The sequence below is a fragment of the Chelonoidis abingdonii genome, chromosome 1 (genome assembly GCF_003597395.2).
Source record: "Chelonoidis abingdonii isolate Lonesome George chromosome 1, CheloAbing_2.0, whole genome shotgun sequence".
NCBI lineage: Eukaryota > Metazoa > Chordata > Testudines > Testudinidae > Chelonoidis > Chelonoidis abingdonii.
In genome coordinates this window covers 110621782-110638754 of record NC_133769.1, presented here as the reverse complement: position 1 = coordinate 110638754, position 16973 = coordinate 110621782, and the positions used below count along the sequence as shown (strand labels likewise).

Below are 16973 nucleotides of genomic sequence, written 5' to 3'. Positions count from 1 at the left end.
CATGGTCACACTGGCTGCCAGGAACTGCTGAGCTGTAGCACTGGCCCTGACTGAGCTGGTTGGAGAAACTTCCATTGGAATAGTCTGTTCCATCAAAATCAAATCATTTTGTGAAATAAGGGCAATTTCACTAGTATTTTGTTTCAATTTTTTTTTTCAAATTTATAAGACATCATTTGAAAGTTGAAAATGTTCTCAAAACAATTCTGAACATTTTGGAATCTCCAAATCCTTCACAAAATGGAACATCTGTCCTCCTTGCCATTCTAGCCTCCCTCTGTAATACTGGGGAAGTCACTGAGGCCTGGTTTACACTAAAATGTTAGGTCAACCTCGCTACATTACTCAGGGGTATGAAAAATCTACACCCCCTGAGTGACATAGTTAAGCCAACCTAACCCCCAGTGTAGACAGCACTAAGTTGATGGAAGAATTCTTCTGTTGACCTAGTTACCATTTCTATGGGAGTTCTCATCGGCATAGGTAATATCTACATTGCAGCGCTACAGTGGTGCAGCTGCAATGCTGCATATATGCTGCTGTAACACTTCAAGTGTAGACAAACCCTGAAACTTGCTGCCTCAGTTTTCCATCTGCTAAAGAGGATGAGAATACTCACCTGCTTCATGAGAAGCTTGTGTGTGTAATTCTGGCAGATAGGAAGTGTTATGGAAAGACATGAGTCTCATTTGAGTTGAGGTTTCGTTGAGCTACTCTCCCTTTATGAGCTTGATATTCCTCTTTGATCTCACCTCCCAACTTCACCAAATCAAATCCAGACCTCTTCACGTTTCACGGGAGTGAACCATCTGTCTATAGTATGTTCTTATAATGTATCACCAAGGCACAAAACAAGATCAAACTAGCTAGAAACATAAAGGGTAACAAAAAAGCATTCTATAAATACATTAGAAGCAAGAGGAAGACCAAGGACAAGGTAGGCCCATTGCTCAGTGGCGGGTGGGGGGGAAACAACAACAGAAAATGTGGAAATGGCAGAGATGCTTAATGACTTCTTTGTTTTAGTTTTCAGCAAGAAGGTTGGTAGTGATTGGACATCTAACACAGCGAATGCCAGTGAAAATGAGGTAGGATCAGAGGCTGAAATAGGGAAAGAACAAGTTAAAAGTTACTTAGAGGAGTTAGGTGTCTTCAAGTCACCAGGGCCTGATGAAATGCATCCTAGAATACTCAAGGAGTTGACTGAGGAGATATCGGAAACATTAGCGATCATCTTTGCAAAGTCATGGAAGATGGGAGAGATTCCAGAAGACTGGAAAAGCAAATATAGTGCCAATCTATAAAAAGGGAAATAAGGACAACCCGGGGAATTGCAGACCAATCAGCTTAACTTCTGTACCCAGAAAGATAATGGAGCAAATAATTAAGGAATCAATTTGCAAACATCTAGAAGATAATAAGGTGACAAGTAACAGTCAGCATGGATTTGTCAAGAACAGATCTTGTCAAACCAACCCTGTAGCTTTCTTTGACAGGGTAACAAGCCTTGTGGATAAGGGGGAAGTGGCAGAGGTGGTATATCTTGACTTTAGTGAGGCTTTTGATACTGTCTTGCATGACCTTCTCATAAACAAACTACTGAAATGCATCCTAGATGGAGCTACTATAAGGTGGGTGCAAAACTGGTTTGAAAACCGTTCCCAAAGATTAGTTATCAGTGGTTCACAGTCATGCTGGAAGAGCATATTAAGTGGGGTCCTGCAGGGATCAGTTCTGGGGCCAATTCTGTTCAATATCTTCATCAATGATTTAGATAATGGTACAGAGAGTACATACAAAGTTTGCAGACAATACCAAGCTGGGAGGGGTTGCAAGTGCTTTGGACGATAGGATTATAATTCAAAATGATCTGGACAAACTGGAGAAATGGTCTGAAGTAAATAGGATTAAATTCAATAAGGATAAATGCAAAGTACTCCACTTAGAAGGAAAAATCAGGGAAATGGCTGCCTTGGAAGGAGTACTGAGGAAAGGGATCTGAAAGTCATAGTGCACCACAAGCTAAATATGAGCCAACAGCGTAACACTGTTGCAAAAAATGAGAACATCATTCTGGGATGTATTAGCAGGAGTGTAGTAAGCAAGACACTAGTAGTAATTCTTCTGCTCTACTCCACACTGATTAGGCCTCAACTGGAGTATTGCGTCCAGTTCTGGGCACCACATTTCAGGAAAGATATAGATAAATTGGAGAAAGTTCAGAGAACAATAACAAAATGATTAAAGGTCTAGAAAACATGACCTATAAGGGAAGATTGAAAAAATTGGATTTGTTTAGTATGGAAAAGAGAAGACTGAGGGGGGACATGATAACTGTTTTCAAGTACATAAAAGGTTGTTACAGGGAGGAGGGAGAAAAATTGTTCTCCTTAACCTCTGAGGATATGACAAGAAGCAATGGGCTTACATTACAGCAAGGGAGGTTTAGGTTGGACATTAGGAAAAACTTCCTAACTGTCAGGGTAGTTAAGCACTAGAATAAATTGCCTAGGGAGGTTGTGGAATCTCCACCATTGCAGATTTTTAAGAGCAGGTTAGACAAACACTTGTCAGAGATGGCCTAGATAATACTTAGTCCTGCCATGAGTGCGGGGGACTGGACTAGATGACCTCTCGAGGTCCTTTCCATCCTACGATTCTACCATAGAATCTGAAGCACCTCTCCCTAGAGATGATAGCCAAAATCACAGTAGAGCCAGTGGTCTAATTTTCCTCCTTACTTCCCCCCCAACACAGTCAGGGCCATGTTATTTTTGTAATATTTCCTTCTCTCGCTCTTTTTCCACATTCTTTTCTTACTATTACTCTTCTCTCTCCTTCTTGCTTTTGCCTCTTTTTCTTCCTCTTCTTTACCATTGCTAGTTGTAGTTAAGCAGTGAATTGTACACACTCTAGTCTGTGGGCATGAGTGGAATTATGCTAGAGTGGAATATTTCTGGAATGTCTGAAGCCAATCAGACAAGGTGTTTGGGAGAACACATACCAAAAGACATCTTTGGCACACAGGGACATGCCAGTATGGCAAAATCCTTTTTAGAGGCTGCAGCAAAACAAATCTAGGATTTCCATGTGAATCCCATCTCCACCACTGACCTCCTGTGTGACCTTAGGCAAGTCACTTCCTCTCTCTCTACCTGTTTCCTCCTTCCTCCTCTTTGGGTATGTCTACACAGCACTCAGAGCTGATTGTAGCACAGGATGGAATACCCACGTGAGCTTTAATCTAGCTAGGATGGCTAAAAATAGCCATGGCACAGCCTTCAGACCAGGCTGTACAAGCATGCTGGGACCGTACCCATGTTGCTAGCCTGTTCCCTGCATAGTCACTGCTATTTTTAGCCATGCTAGCTAGATTGAATCTAATGCTGGTAAGCCTAACCGAGCTGCAATCACATCTCTGACTGCAGTGTATATATACATTTTGACTGTTTTGTCTATTTAGATTGTAAATTCTTTGGGACAGGGACTATCTCATTATGTGTTTGTACAGCACCTAGCACAGTGGCCCCCAAATTGTGGAGCACACCCCTTTAGAAGGCATGGAGGAACATCCGAGATGCACAGCAGGGCCCAGGCCAGCCCCCACAGGGGACGGGGAGGGAGCACCACCCAGCCCCACTCTGCCCCTAGCTCCACTCTGCTCCAGCCTCAGCCCCGCCCTCACCCCCCAGCCTACCTGCCTCAACTGTGGCCCTGGCTCCGCTCCTGGCCCCGCGGTTCTGCCCCGGACCCCTGGCCCGTGGCTGCAGCTCTGCTCCCAGCGGAGGCAGACATGTTCCATTACAGGAAAGAGGGGTTGTGAGAGGCAAAGTTTGGGCACCACTGACCTAGCACAATGAGCCCTCACTCTCAACTGCGGCCTCTAAATAATACTGTAATAAAATTAATAAATAATAATAATAATTACCGATAATAATGAATACTAATCTGTTAGTGCCAAAATGCCAGAGAGCTCCCTCCATCTGTGAATTCACTAGAGACACTTCCTTTGCTTGTGTAACAGCAGCAAGGAAATCCCACATTCATTAGAAGTTGGAGACACACCTTACATGGGGTGGGGTTGTGGTAGGAGGGGACCCCTCTTGTAAGAAGCAAGCTGCTGGAAGAGTCACTCCCCTGTCCTTCGTGCTGCCCCCATATTAATACTTAGTTCTGATTCACATTTTCTTCATGCAAATGCCTGGGCATGCTAACCATTAACTCGTCCCATGCTGCACAGCACAGAACGCTCTGGTCAGCATCAGACAGAGTAGAATGCTGTAACCACAACTCTGAATGTTTTCCTTTGGCATGAAGGTACACACAAAGAGTGATCAAAACTGGCCCCCTGGCACTTTTTTGGGCCTGATTCTCACTTGCACTGTACCTGCTGCCAGAACCTTACTGTAAGTGCATCAGGCTCTTTTGAGCTAAAGGTTTCACAGCCCTCTTGAAAGGAAGAGATGCTCTGAACCTGTCCCTGCTCTGAGGCTAAATGAAGACCAACAAACAGAAACCAAGAGCCTCAATATATTTCTGCTGCAGATGGTTTTATCTCCCTGCCTCCCACATACATGACCCTGGCCTAATTCATTTCCTCTCCCTCCCACTGATGTATCTCAAACTATATATCGGCATGACACACACTGGCTTGGCTTCTCTCTAGACAAACCCACGAAGCCAGCTGCCAGCAAACACCTTCAGAACTCTGGCCATTCAGTCTGCACTGCCGCCCATGACAGAAGGTCATTCAGCCTGCTCTGTGTCCTCTGTAGCGTGGTAAGCCAACCTTGCTGGCAGCCTGTCAGACTCGCTCCTCTAATGCACTGATGGTGTCCTTTGGCCAGAAAGCTCCTGGCAGAGGCATAGGACAGAGACTGGGAGGAGTTTGATTTTTCACCTCAATGTGAGGGGGAAAATACATTGATGTTAGCCCTCACTTTCTCCTCTAATGAAGGGGCGGATGAGGGGAACTTTGCCTCTCTAGCCAAATTCTATACATGGTGACCAGACATTCCTGAATAATAAACATTTTATAGTCCCAATTAGCATCAGGTCCCCATTGTGCAGGGTGCTGTACAGACATAGATGAAGAGACAATCCCTGCCCCAGAGGGTAGACTCGCCCCAGATTAAATGCTCCAGATCTTTCCAAATATCTTGCAGAGACACCCCAGGCTCTAGGGTCATCTTTAGGGAAGTATCACACCATTTGCAAATCAACAGCAGGAGATGCAAGCCACTGGAGGGCCTCCTTTACAGAAGTCACCCCCTCCTCTTTATTCTGAAATCAACCCACTTGTTTTATTAGAAATCCCAGTCCCTTCCCTCCACATCCTCCCTTGTTAAATGGATTATCCTCGTAACATGAAGCTGTGTGAGTAGGAATGCAGTAATCCCTGTGTGGCAGGCTGTTCTGGCTCTTATATCGTGATGGGAAGAAGGTGCATGGCAGAGCGACCGAACTATAAACCAAGCTCTGTGGCTTGTTTCAAAGGACTGTGGTTATAAAATGGCAAAAGAGTCCCTTCTTTGCTAAAAGGAATGTGATAATTTCAGCTTCATTAGAGACATAGGATTGTGAGAGGAGATAATCAGGGAAAATCTGTGTTGCCAGTTTGAAACCATGTGGTTGCTAAATACAAAAAAGAAGGAAGTATTCCCCTTCTCCTACACTTTGTCTCATCTATCTCAACGGCAAACTATTGAGGGCAAGGACTATGTTTGTGCAGTGCCCACAACAATAGGGCTCAGATCTTGGTTGGGGCCTCTAGACACCATCATATAAGAAATTAATAAATACTAAGGAGGAGAAAGTTACAAACAATCGAGAGTAAAACCTGCCATGAAAGTGAAACTCATTAAAAATGCTGTTTCTATCCCTGGATCAAACTCTGTGTTTTTACTGAGCTAATAAATAATCAGTAGTTTGCATAACAATTTGCTGGCGCATGGCTCCATACCCCTCCACTGTCCTTGGTTATGTAAGACATCATGTACAATATTTTAAACTCCAATTTACCAGCATCCATCAATGACATGCCATTATCTCACTATTTATTGCAACTTACCAAGGCCCAAAAATGCTGAATCATGCTGACTAGAGAAAATTGTATGTCCAGTGTGTGAATCCCACATGCTGTTCAGATTCAACTATCAGAACTAGGATGGCCCCAATTACAGTTAATCAGGCCTCATGATGTAAGAGGTACCAGGGCTACTGATAATAACTGAATGCTGATGTGTTTTAGGGTTGTCTGGGGACCTGTGCAAAATGAGCTGGGACCTGCAGTCTAATAGCTAGTGAATAGATGCCCGTCTGACATAAAACCACCCTCCTGATTGGCACCACTGTTGGACTGAATGGGCACGGAGACTGAACTACCCCAAGAAGTGGTCTCTCCAAGTCAGGATTAGACATACTGGTGGGCTGGTATGAAGGGAAAGTAGACTGCTGTTGCCCATGATACTGTACTGACGCTAGACACGGGACTTCAGAGCCTCCAGGACTGCCAGATTTCATGAACGATTCATTGTAATGGTCTCTTCCCCGCAAAAAATTAAATCCTAAAGAATTTCCCTGATAGGTTCTTGCAATCAGTCATGTACTTCCCTTCCATGTTTACTAATAACCCAGCGTCCCAGGACAGCAGTGGCAATATAGAATTTTTATTTGTTTATCAAAAACACTTTCTGCAGCTTTGGGATAATCATCCAATCAGAACTGAATGCAGATGGGCTGAGGTTTAAATCTCCCCTCCATGGAATTGGAAGATAGAATATGAATGACAGGCAGTAATAACAGTCTGCCAGGGATGCGTTGGCATCCAAGCGGGACTAGGGGGAGAAAAACTGACTTCTCCAGCACAGCTGACAGGAGTGTAATAAACTGAATTCTGTTGGATGGGGGCAGAGAAATCCAGGCTGAGATTTGTGAGGGGAGGTGGGAGTGTCCCAAATGAAACACTAGTGAATGAGACAAAGCCACAGCAATATTTCTGATAAAGGAAAAATCACATTTCATTGGGAAATGTTTCTGTCAGGCAAGACAGCAAGTCTCATCTAAGGCTGTGTCTACATCACAGAAGTTGCTTTGTTTGACATTCAGTAGCTACTCCTAATCAGACAGCTGCCCTTCCTTTCAATCTGGTTTTGAAAATGGTTGCCCTGATAATGGGAAGAGGTTAAACGCCTTACTGCACATGAATTGTATTTGTCTAGCTATTAAATCAATAAAAGGTAATAACAGAAGCTCCATCTTGAAAAAAAGGAGTGTAAGAACTCATCAGCAGTACTTTAAGGGGGAGGGATAACTCAATGGTTTGAGCATTAGCCTGCTAAACCCAAAGTTGTACATTCAATCCTTGAGGGGGCCACTTAGGGATCTGGAGCAAAATGTAGTACTTGGTCCTGATGGTGAAGGCAGGGGGCTAGACTCAATTAGGGTGACCGGATATCCCAATTTTATAGGGACAGTCCCAATTTTTGGATCATCTTCTTATATTGGCTCCTATTACTCCCCCACCCCCATCCCAATTTTTCACACTTGCAATCTGGTCACCCTAGACTTAATGACCTTTCAAGGTCCCTTCCAGTTCTATGAGAGAGGTATATCTTCATATATTATTATTTGTGAGGTACCCCTGCTCTGTTAATCTTGACAAAGCCAATCTGGGGAACCTATATACAATTTATTAATTCTGTTTGATATTATGAGCCCTCTGTACCTATCTATATCAAACTACAAACTCCATTATGACTGTAAGGCTGGTCTGTGCCTTCTCACCTCCATTTTGTTGTGAAATTCCAAAGGGTGGAGACACAGGGATAGCAATGGTGGGTTGTTAAACCTCCACGGTTTTCCAGTCAAATGGAGATACCTTACCTCAGGGAGCTATCAGGCACTCATAAGACCCAGTCCACTCAGATGGGCTGGTAACCAGGCAGTTGATCACCTGAGGAGGGAGTTGAGGCTGACCTAACAAAAGAGTCTGGAAGCCTATAAAAGGACTAAGTCTGCTCAGAGTGGCTGTCTCTCACCAACCAGAACAGTAAAAGAAGCATGTGTTGAAGGAGAGAAGTCCCAGAATCCGGATCAAATCCCAGAGAACACTTGAGTGGTGAGTAAACTGAGGCAGGGAATCACACATTGGTTTTTCTTATTTTGCATAGATCTGTATATCTGCTGTGCATCTAAAGTAAAGAGTGATTGCTTTTTAGAAATCCTTTGCAATGTCTGTGCCTATTTGCTTCAAGGATCACATGTCCCGTAAGGGGTAAATTATAAACTAGTGAACTCACAAAGCTGGCATTCTGGGAAAGGGTGTGCTTAAGCTACTGCAGTGTCTTCGGGATGGGAGTGGAGTTCAGAACTGGTTCTAGGGGCCTACAGCAGTGGGGCCATGAGGTTCAACTTCCAGGAGAATCTGCACCAAGGAAGAGAGGCCAGAGAGGCCAGAGACCAAAGGAAGCTTAAAAGCATGCAGGCCCAGGGTGTGGGTACAAACACAACAGCCAGCAAGGGCAAGTTGCTGGGCTATTACAGACATCATCTCATCAAATAAATCTGTTAGCCTGTAAGGTGCCACAAGGACTCCTCATTGTTTTATCTTATATGTAGACTCTAAGCTTTTTAGGGCAGGGAGCATCCTTTTGTTATACACAATGTGCAGCATAATGGGACCCTTCATCTCAGTTGGAGACTCTAGGTGCTACTGCAATACAAATAATAAATAATAATTGCTATAGCACCTGGGGACCCTGCTTGGATAAGCTTCCATGGAGGCTATTCAGAGTTGCAGAGGAGGAAAACCATGCATGAGTTGTGACTGTGGTTTGAGAGTCCATTTTTGCCCTCTCCATATTGGAAGCAGTACTGTGTGGAGCTAGTTACAGCCATTTTAAAGCATGATTGCATCAAGCAGGGCTGTGGGGATGTTCAGGTAGGGAGGTTTTGTTATCATCTGATTACCAGACTGGCCAAATTGTGCTTGAACTGGTTTAAACACAACCGGCTCAGTTTGCCAGCACTAGCCATGCTGAATCGGTTTAAGGTTTTGCCCCACACCTGTACTTCTGCTTTCTCACATATATTCCTCCGTTCTGATTACCAAGTAACTAGTTTTACAGAATCCCATGTATTTGCTCTGAGAGCTTGCTTGGGCTCTGTGTCCCAGCCATGCCTCAATTCCTTGCCCTCTACACCTTTGTAAGGCCTGAGCTGGAAAGCTAGAGGAACCTCTGTATGCTGCCAGAACTCTGCCAACAACAACTTTGTTTAAACATGCCTGTGGCTAGTATTTGTGACTGATGCCTTAGATAAAGAATGAAAAGCCAACTATTAGTGGAATTTGTTCCTTCACCTTAAAGAGACACCATGGATTTGAAAGCTAGTCAGTTCCTAAAAATAGTTACAAGTAGTTTCTGGTACTATGCCTGCCCTTGAGACCCCCTCAAAATTTATGTGGATCCACAATCACATTTTCCTCTTGTTTTTTTTTAAAAAAATATCTCTTCTGTGCCTGACTGAACGACAGACACCCCTTCCCCACTCCTCCGAAAAAAACAACCACGGAAACTGACTCGTGAATAGACTGTGCTTTCAAATGTGTGTAAGCAGAGTCAGAATGAGCGCTATCCTGACATCTGGTGGTGAACTGTAGAGAGTGTGGCAAGAATGTTAGGAATTTCCATTGGCATCCACCCCCACTTAGCATAACAACTTAGCATAACCCCACAGCAGCTTGGGATGGTGATTTTACAGCTCTGGAATCCCCAATTTCTTTGTTATTGGGGCAGGAGGGAAAAAAAAGTTTGTCACCCTGATTGTGTGAATGGGGAGCTGTGGGACTGCTTTGTGACAGAAATGACTCAACCTCAGTTGGGTGGTACTTGCTAAACATGGGACATGGGTTCCAAAACTCTATGAGGGGACAGAGGTTGGGGACTGGTGTGTGTACCTGATGGTTATGAGCCCCTTTTGAGGGCCTGGAACACCAATTGTGCATCCTCCTCTCTCCACTGTTAAAGAGTAGAGCTAATTTTGATTCCATTAGGAGTCCATCTAGAGACTACTGAGCTGAATTCATCTTGGACCAATGGCGCACCAGCATCAGGGCTCCCCTACTAAGAGCTGAAATCACTGAAAGAGCTGACCTGAGATCACTGAGTGCTGTGTTAACTAGTGGGGGAGCCTGAAGACCTATCACCAGCAGCCCACAGAACAGTGAGCAGAGTGAAGCGGTTTGTAGGGGCGGCTGGAGGAGCAGTGCTGCTCCTCGTGGTGGAGCTGGTCGTGGTGAAGGCTGCAGCAGAACTTCATGGAGAGGCAGAGCAGTTGGCCCTGGCCCGTAAAACTCTGCAGATAAACTCTTGAATTCTGGGGTGGCACTGACCAGAGACTTTTGGGTTGTTGGACTTTGGGGTGATTAGACTTAAGACCCTAAGGGGAAAAGGGTCCAAACGTACTTGGAGGTGGGTTTTTGTTGATGGTTTGTGTTATAACCTGTTTGTGGTGTTTCTCCAATGGGATGCCGCATTGATTCCTTCCTTTATTAAAAAGACTCCGTGCTTGCGAGAGGGGAAGTATTGCCTCCTAGAGGCGCCAAGGGGGGTGTGGTATGTAAGTGTCCCAGGTCACTGGGTGGGGGCTCGAGCCGGTTATGCCTTGTGTTACTGAAACAGAACCCCTGGATACTGAACCCGGCCCTTGTTGCTGCCAACTCAGAGGGGCAGAAGGGTTACATGTGCAAGATAGATAAATTGCGAAGGGGGAGGGAACAGAGATTTTTTTTCCCTCTCTGATCTCTTACAGTTACAAGAACCTCAGATGTTAATTTGCAACTCTAGTAGGTAAGAACAGCCCCAGAGAAGTCTGATTTAGAAGATGATATTTATTTTACTTTATTTAGCCCAGGCAATTCTCACTGAAATGTGAGTTCCGTTTTTTAAAGTGTTTCTGTAGATCTGTATCTGGATGTTGTTGCTATTGGTTGTTATTTGTGGTTATTAATTTCTTTGGAGGGTGTGCTCGTCTTGTGGCCATCATCTGATCTTTTATTATAGAGCTGGATGAAAAAACCCACATCACAACAGAAGCTGCATCACTTTCAGCCTCTCTTTACCCTGCAAGTTTTTTTGTTCCAGGTACATGAAACAAATAAATAACATAATGCAGCCTGATCCTGAGGTAGATGTCCCATTAACTAGTTAAATTATATCACAGTTCTGAAATTATTAAAGAATAAAACAACACTGCTCCTAGCTCCGTGGTGACAAACTCCGTTGTGAGGGAGCAGCTTTGCAGTAAACTCCTTCTGTGCATGGACTGAATGCCTCAGCGGTACATGGCTCTTGAGAACACTTTATTGCTCTGTGCACACTTGCACAGAATATAAATTATTGTTTAATTATACATGGTTGCATCATCATCAGCTAACAGACGGGTTGCAGAATGCATAGGATTTACTTTAAATTTGCCCTTATAAAAAAGCTTGGATGGAAGGAGTTATCTGATTGGCTGACAGGGTTTCCATGCTGTGTCATTATGAGACTATAAACCCACACGGGTTGGAATTTAATACACTTTTTAAAAACTAAGAACCACAATAAACAGCGGGGTGTATAGTAATGCTGTTATCGTATCATATATCTGTTGGTTGGGTGCTTTTTGCATTTGGCCTTTGACCTCATGTCTCACAGCACACTGGAGGAATGCATAGTAAACCACAGTAACCATGCATCCTGTTGTGTAGCAGCAGTGCATGTGTACTGAATTGTAACTACACAAGCTGTAGTGTATTATTACACCTGGAGAACATGTATCCTTCCTATACCATAACTGTACACCCTCTTGAGCCAGATCCTCAGCTTGTGCAAATCAATGCATTTCATTGAGCTACACCTAATTACACTAGGTAAGGAGCTGGCCCTTCGTGCATTACTCTCTTATGGCACATAGATATGACACAGTAACTCCAAATTGTTGTGTATTATGACACCCAAGGTTTGAGCACACGACTCTACAATCGCAGTGCACCCTGTTGTGTATGATTGCACCAGTGGTGTGTACACAGTGCACCCTATCATGTATCTCTGCATCCAAGATATGCGCAACACAGTAAGTACACACCCTCCCACGTGTTCTGCACACAAGTCAGGGGTGACACTGTCACTGCACATCCTGTCATGCATTATTTCTTCAGAAGTTACAGTTGCACTACGTTTCAATGAGATGGACTCCAGAAAAGAATAGAACAGGGGATGCTCAAAGCATGGGAGTTACTCAGTGACTAACGCTGAACACTGTGGGCACAGTGATGACCAGGACCATCTCACCTCAAGATAGTCCAGCAGTAATAACATGAATGACTACACCCATGAGGGCAACATGATGCTTTGCAGCCCTGCAAGCACGTAACCAGAGACAGCAAAAAACTGAGCCAGTATTAACATAGCCCTTTAGTGGTGTGGGCGTAATACAGGCAGTGGTAATTAATGTCATAACTAAGTAATTTGTGTGCGGAAATAACTCCTTCCATCACTGCATGTGTGCTCTCCCAGACTGTTCATCCTGCTGCAAGTTTGTCCAGTATCTGATTCATATGCCTGCCATTCCATCACATCTCAGGTCTGCCATATAACCAGACTGCTAGATTGATGCCAAACTGCAGCACTGGCAGGAACCCCCATTATGGGCTCTCAATTAATTTGAGCTGACCTTCATTATCACAGGGAAGGACTTGACTTGTCACAGTGCTGCATTCACAGCAGTAAAGGTGTTGGACTGAGATTCACTTACTCAGCAGGTGGGCCTTACAAATCTTTAGGAAGGCAAAGCACTTAGTAAGTAGTGATCAATTAATCACAAATGGGAAGCTCATCAGGATGATCTCATCATGGTTACCTCCAGCACTGGACAATAAGATTTCAGCTTCCCGTTGTTACGCAGACTTATTTATAAATTTGTTATCTTCTCATTTCCATGTGAACTCTCCTCCCCTGCCAGTACAGGATTTGTGTTAGTTCAAACCAGTTTCTTCTAGCTTTGTGGCTACTTTATCTTTTATTTTCCTCACAAATGTGATTACTCTGCCATTTCTTACACATGCGCAGTTATATTTAAAGTGAAACAAACATAATCAGAAGAGACTATTAAAGTCACAGCTGGCTTCTTATCCAGTTTAAACATGCCTTCATCCCCAACAGAAGAGACTTTTATCACCCTTTCATTTGATCTTTCAGCACCCTGGTTAATTTTTCCCTTTTCCAGGATGTGGAGGATAAATCTACTTCTGCTCTGAAAATCAGATCCCTGTATGGAAGTCTGACTTTAGCTTTTCAAGTGAATTTAGAGCTGATGAGAATTGTCAGATTCATGGCGGCTGAGGTCCTTTCTTTGTCTATAGAAGCACAGCATAAACAGAGGCAGTGCAAACTTCTCACACACTGCCCTACCAATGCCTCTAAAATACTCTGCAAGGAACAATTCAAGGGATGAGAGGGTAGTGTTATCTCCATGTCCATTTAATCTTTAGTCCTCTGCTGTGGATGCCATCAAAGATGCCATCTGGTGCCAGTTGTGGTAGTGTTTGTTGCATGATTTGGACATCTGTCCATTAGTAACTGTACTGAGACCCACCACCTCACTTTACGCAGGCAACCACACACCTGTCAGGTTATAATGGCTTTTTCTTGGTCACTGTCTGACTTGGATTGAATTTGAATGAGAGGAGGGGAGAATCTTGCTGTAGGTGTCTTTGTATCCCAAAAGAAGTCTCCCGAGCCATTCAGTTAGAACTGGAACAATTTATATTTGTCCTGAGGGATATAATTATCCAGAAATCAAACTGAGATTTTCATTGTCCCATAAATGAAGCCTGCAAGAGACAAGACAAATCCATGAAAATGGTGTCACATGAATTGCAGAGTGGGCATCAGCACTCCTGATCCCTTATTTTCTGCCTTTTAAAGGATTACATGGCATTGAAAAGGGGTATGATGGATTCTTTCTTCATGTTGCAGGGAGCTAAAACTTTCATCTCCCACGAAGCTGTCCAACTCCACACAAGTACCATATGTATAACTAACTTCTCTATCGCCCCCTAATAGGGCCCTCAAGAATAGACAAGACAGGCCCACATTGCAAGGGTGCCTAGGAAGGTAGGTCTGAGTCGTGAGTGAATTTCTAAATTCCAAACTAGGCTCTGTTACACATATACAGGCAGTCCCCTTTCTCTCTCTACAGAGAGTATCAGAGGGGTAGCCGTGTTAGTCTGGATCTGTAAAAGCAGCCAAGAGTCCTGTGGCACCTTATAGACTAACAGACGTATTGGAGCATGAGCTTTCGTGGGTGAATACTCACTTCGTCAGATGCACGTCTCTACAGAGAGTTGTTCCTGCCTGTATGTAAGGTGTCGTGCCAGCCCTACCTCTCTTTCTATTACCCATGCACTGCCTTCCTCTCTGTTTGGTACCAGTATGCTAAAGGCACTCAATAAGTAATTGTTAAAAAAAATTGTAAACTCAAATTTTGTTTGACCATTTTCCTCTGGCCTTGAAATGCAAATGCCAGCAGCAGATCAAAGCCTGGTGACATTATCAAGGAGCAGAGAATTGCAGAACTTAAAAAAAACGTGTAGCTTGTCTTCCCTGGCTGTTGCTGGGACAGTCCTTTGAGTTTCTATCAGAGCCTACTGTACACGTTTTGTCCAGCTTTAATTCATCTCTTCACAGCAGAGCTACTGTCCTCCCAAAAGAAAGGGGCTACACAGACTCTCCCCAGAGCCAAAGGCCAAATTATTTGCTGGCGAGCAGCACGAGGCATTACCTGCTTTCTCATCTCCCCAGGGGGCCAAGTGTGCTGCCTCCACATCTCTCCCAGTGCACGCTGGCCTTGGGAGTGAGCATTTTTAGGGTTCTCTCTAGCTATCTGGCCTACTTTAAAAAGAAACAAACCAAGAGCCGTGAAAAAATGCCTGTGCTGCAAAACCAGGATGAACTGACTCAGCAATCTAATATAGGACACGTTGAGGAAAGTGGCCGATCCCAATCAGAAGTAAAGGGCAATGGGTTGTTGTGATAGAGTGGGAATTTTCTGTCAATACTTTTTATGAACCCTGTGTCATAGTATCTTTCCTCAATCTGAACCTTAGAGTCCAAAAATGAGCTACTAGCATGAATTCCTCTAAGCTTAATTACCATCTTAGATCTGATACGCTGCCACCAATCAGGACTCTGAGTGCCTGATAAACTCTGGTCTCCCCAAAACCTTTCCTGGGGACCCCCAAGACCCAGACCCCCTGGATCTTAATACAAGGAAAGTAAACTCTTTCCCTCACTAGTGCCTCTCCTAGGCTTTCCCTCCCTGGGTTACCCTGGAAGATCACTGGGATTCAACTCCTTGAATCTTAAAACAGAGGCTTTCCACCTCACCCAGAGGCAATACAGATTCAAGCTCCGTGAATCTAAACAAAGGGATTCCCCCTTCCCCCTCCCTTCTTTCTCCCTGTCTCCCCACCACTTCCCTGGTAAGTACAGACTCAATTCCCTTGAGCCTCAACTGGGGAAAAAATCAAACAGGTCTTTAAAGGGAAGGTTTTAATAAAAGAAAGAAAAAATAAGAAATCTCTGTAAATACAAGATGTAATATTACAGGGTCTTTCAGCTTATAGACACCAGAGAGAAAAGCCTCCCCCCAGCAAAATACAATTTAACACACTTCCAGCAAACTACACATCTGCAAATAAAGAAAAACAATTTAAAAGACTATAACCGCCTTTCTACTTAATACTCACTATTCTGAATATATAAGAGACTGTAGCAGGGAGATTGGCAAGAAACCTGGTTGCACGTCTAGTCCCTTCCAGGACTCAGAGAGAACAAAGCAAAACCCAAAAACCACAAACAAAGGCTTCCCTCCACCGAGATTTGAAAGTATCTTGTTTCCTGATTGGTCCTCTGGTCAGGTGTTGTTTGTTAACCCTTTACAGGTGAAAGAGACATTAACCCTTAGCTATCTGTTTATGACACCCTGTGCTTCAGTTACCCTCATATCCTGCATTGTCACCTAGGGGGTAGAAAAGGGCTATTTACTCTTGAGCATGCAACCAGGCAGGTGTGACTGACACCTCGCTGTGTTGAGTTTGGGGCCCATGACACTGGGGAGTCCATGTAGACATTGGAAAAGCCAAACACTGGGACATTTGCTTCCTAACAGCTAACGACTAGGGATGGCCCACCCCTCCACAGGAAGCTAGCCATGTTTGACCAGCTGGACAACAAAGGACTGAGGAAGGGATAGGTGGAACTGGCCCAGGAACTTCAACAAAGAGGGGACAGAGCGGGAACCAATGGGACACCACTTGGCTAAGGCTCTGAGCTACAAAGAACGAACCATGCTGTAACTTTCTTTAATCTATGCTCACCAAGGACTTTCTATATTGTGTTCCAGCTGACTAATAAACCCTTCTGTTTGTTCAACACTGTGCGAATAACCCTGCAGATGCTGTTGGAGGTCAAATCTGGGGTCATAGCACTGATCCTGCGGATCCGTGACAGTTGTATACACTCTCTCTTTCTCTCACACACGGCTACTGTCAGATCTCTGCACCACAAAAAGCCAGAGTTCATGTGTGATCTGATACAAAGATGCCATAACTATTTGTGGTGTTTTTTTTTTCTTTGCGGTGTGAGTGCATGTCTAGGAGCAGCAGAAATGAACCACAAAAAGAAAGCATTTGAAGTTTGTCTTTGAGGTCAGCTAATGTTTCTATGGCAATCAAATGCTACAGAGTTGACACTAAATTCTCCAGCTGCAGTTACTGATCCATCCCTTCTGTTAAAAGCATTACATGAACACCACCTGTGTTACACCTCTGGGATTGGACTGGAATCCACCACTGCTTCAACCCCTCACCCCCAATTTCCAAATGTAGACATAAACTCTTAGGTTTTCACTTTAAAGTGCTGTGCCTG

At 44.1% G+C, this 16973-nt stretch overlaps 1 protein-coding gene across 1 annotated transcript in view; it reads right to left on the bottom strand.

The window, feature by feature from the left end:
• Positions 1 to 16973, bottom strand: part of TMEM178B (transmembrane protein 178B) — a 367714-nt gene that overhangs the window by 13339 nt on the left and 337402 nt on the right. The window lies entirely within an intron of this gene.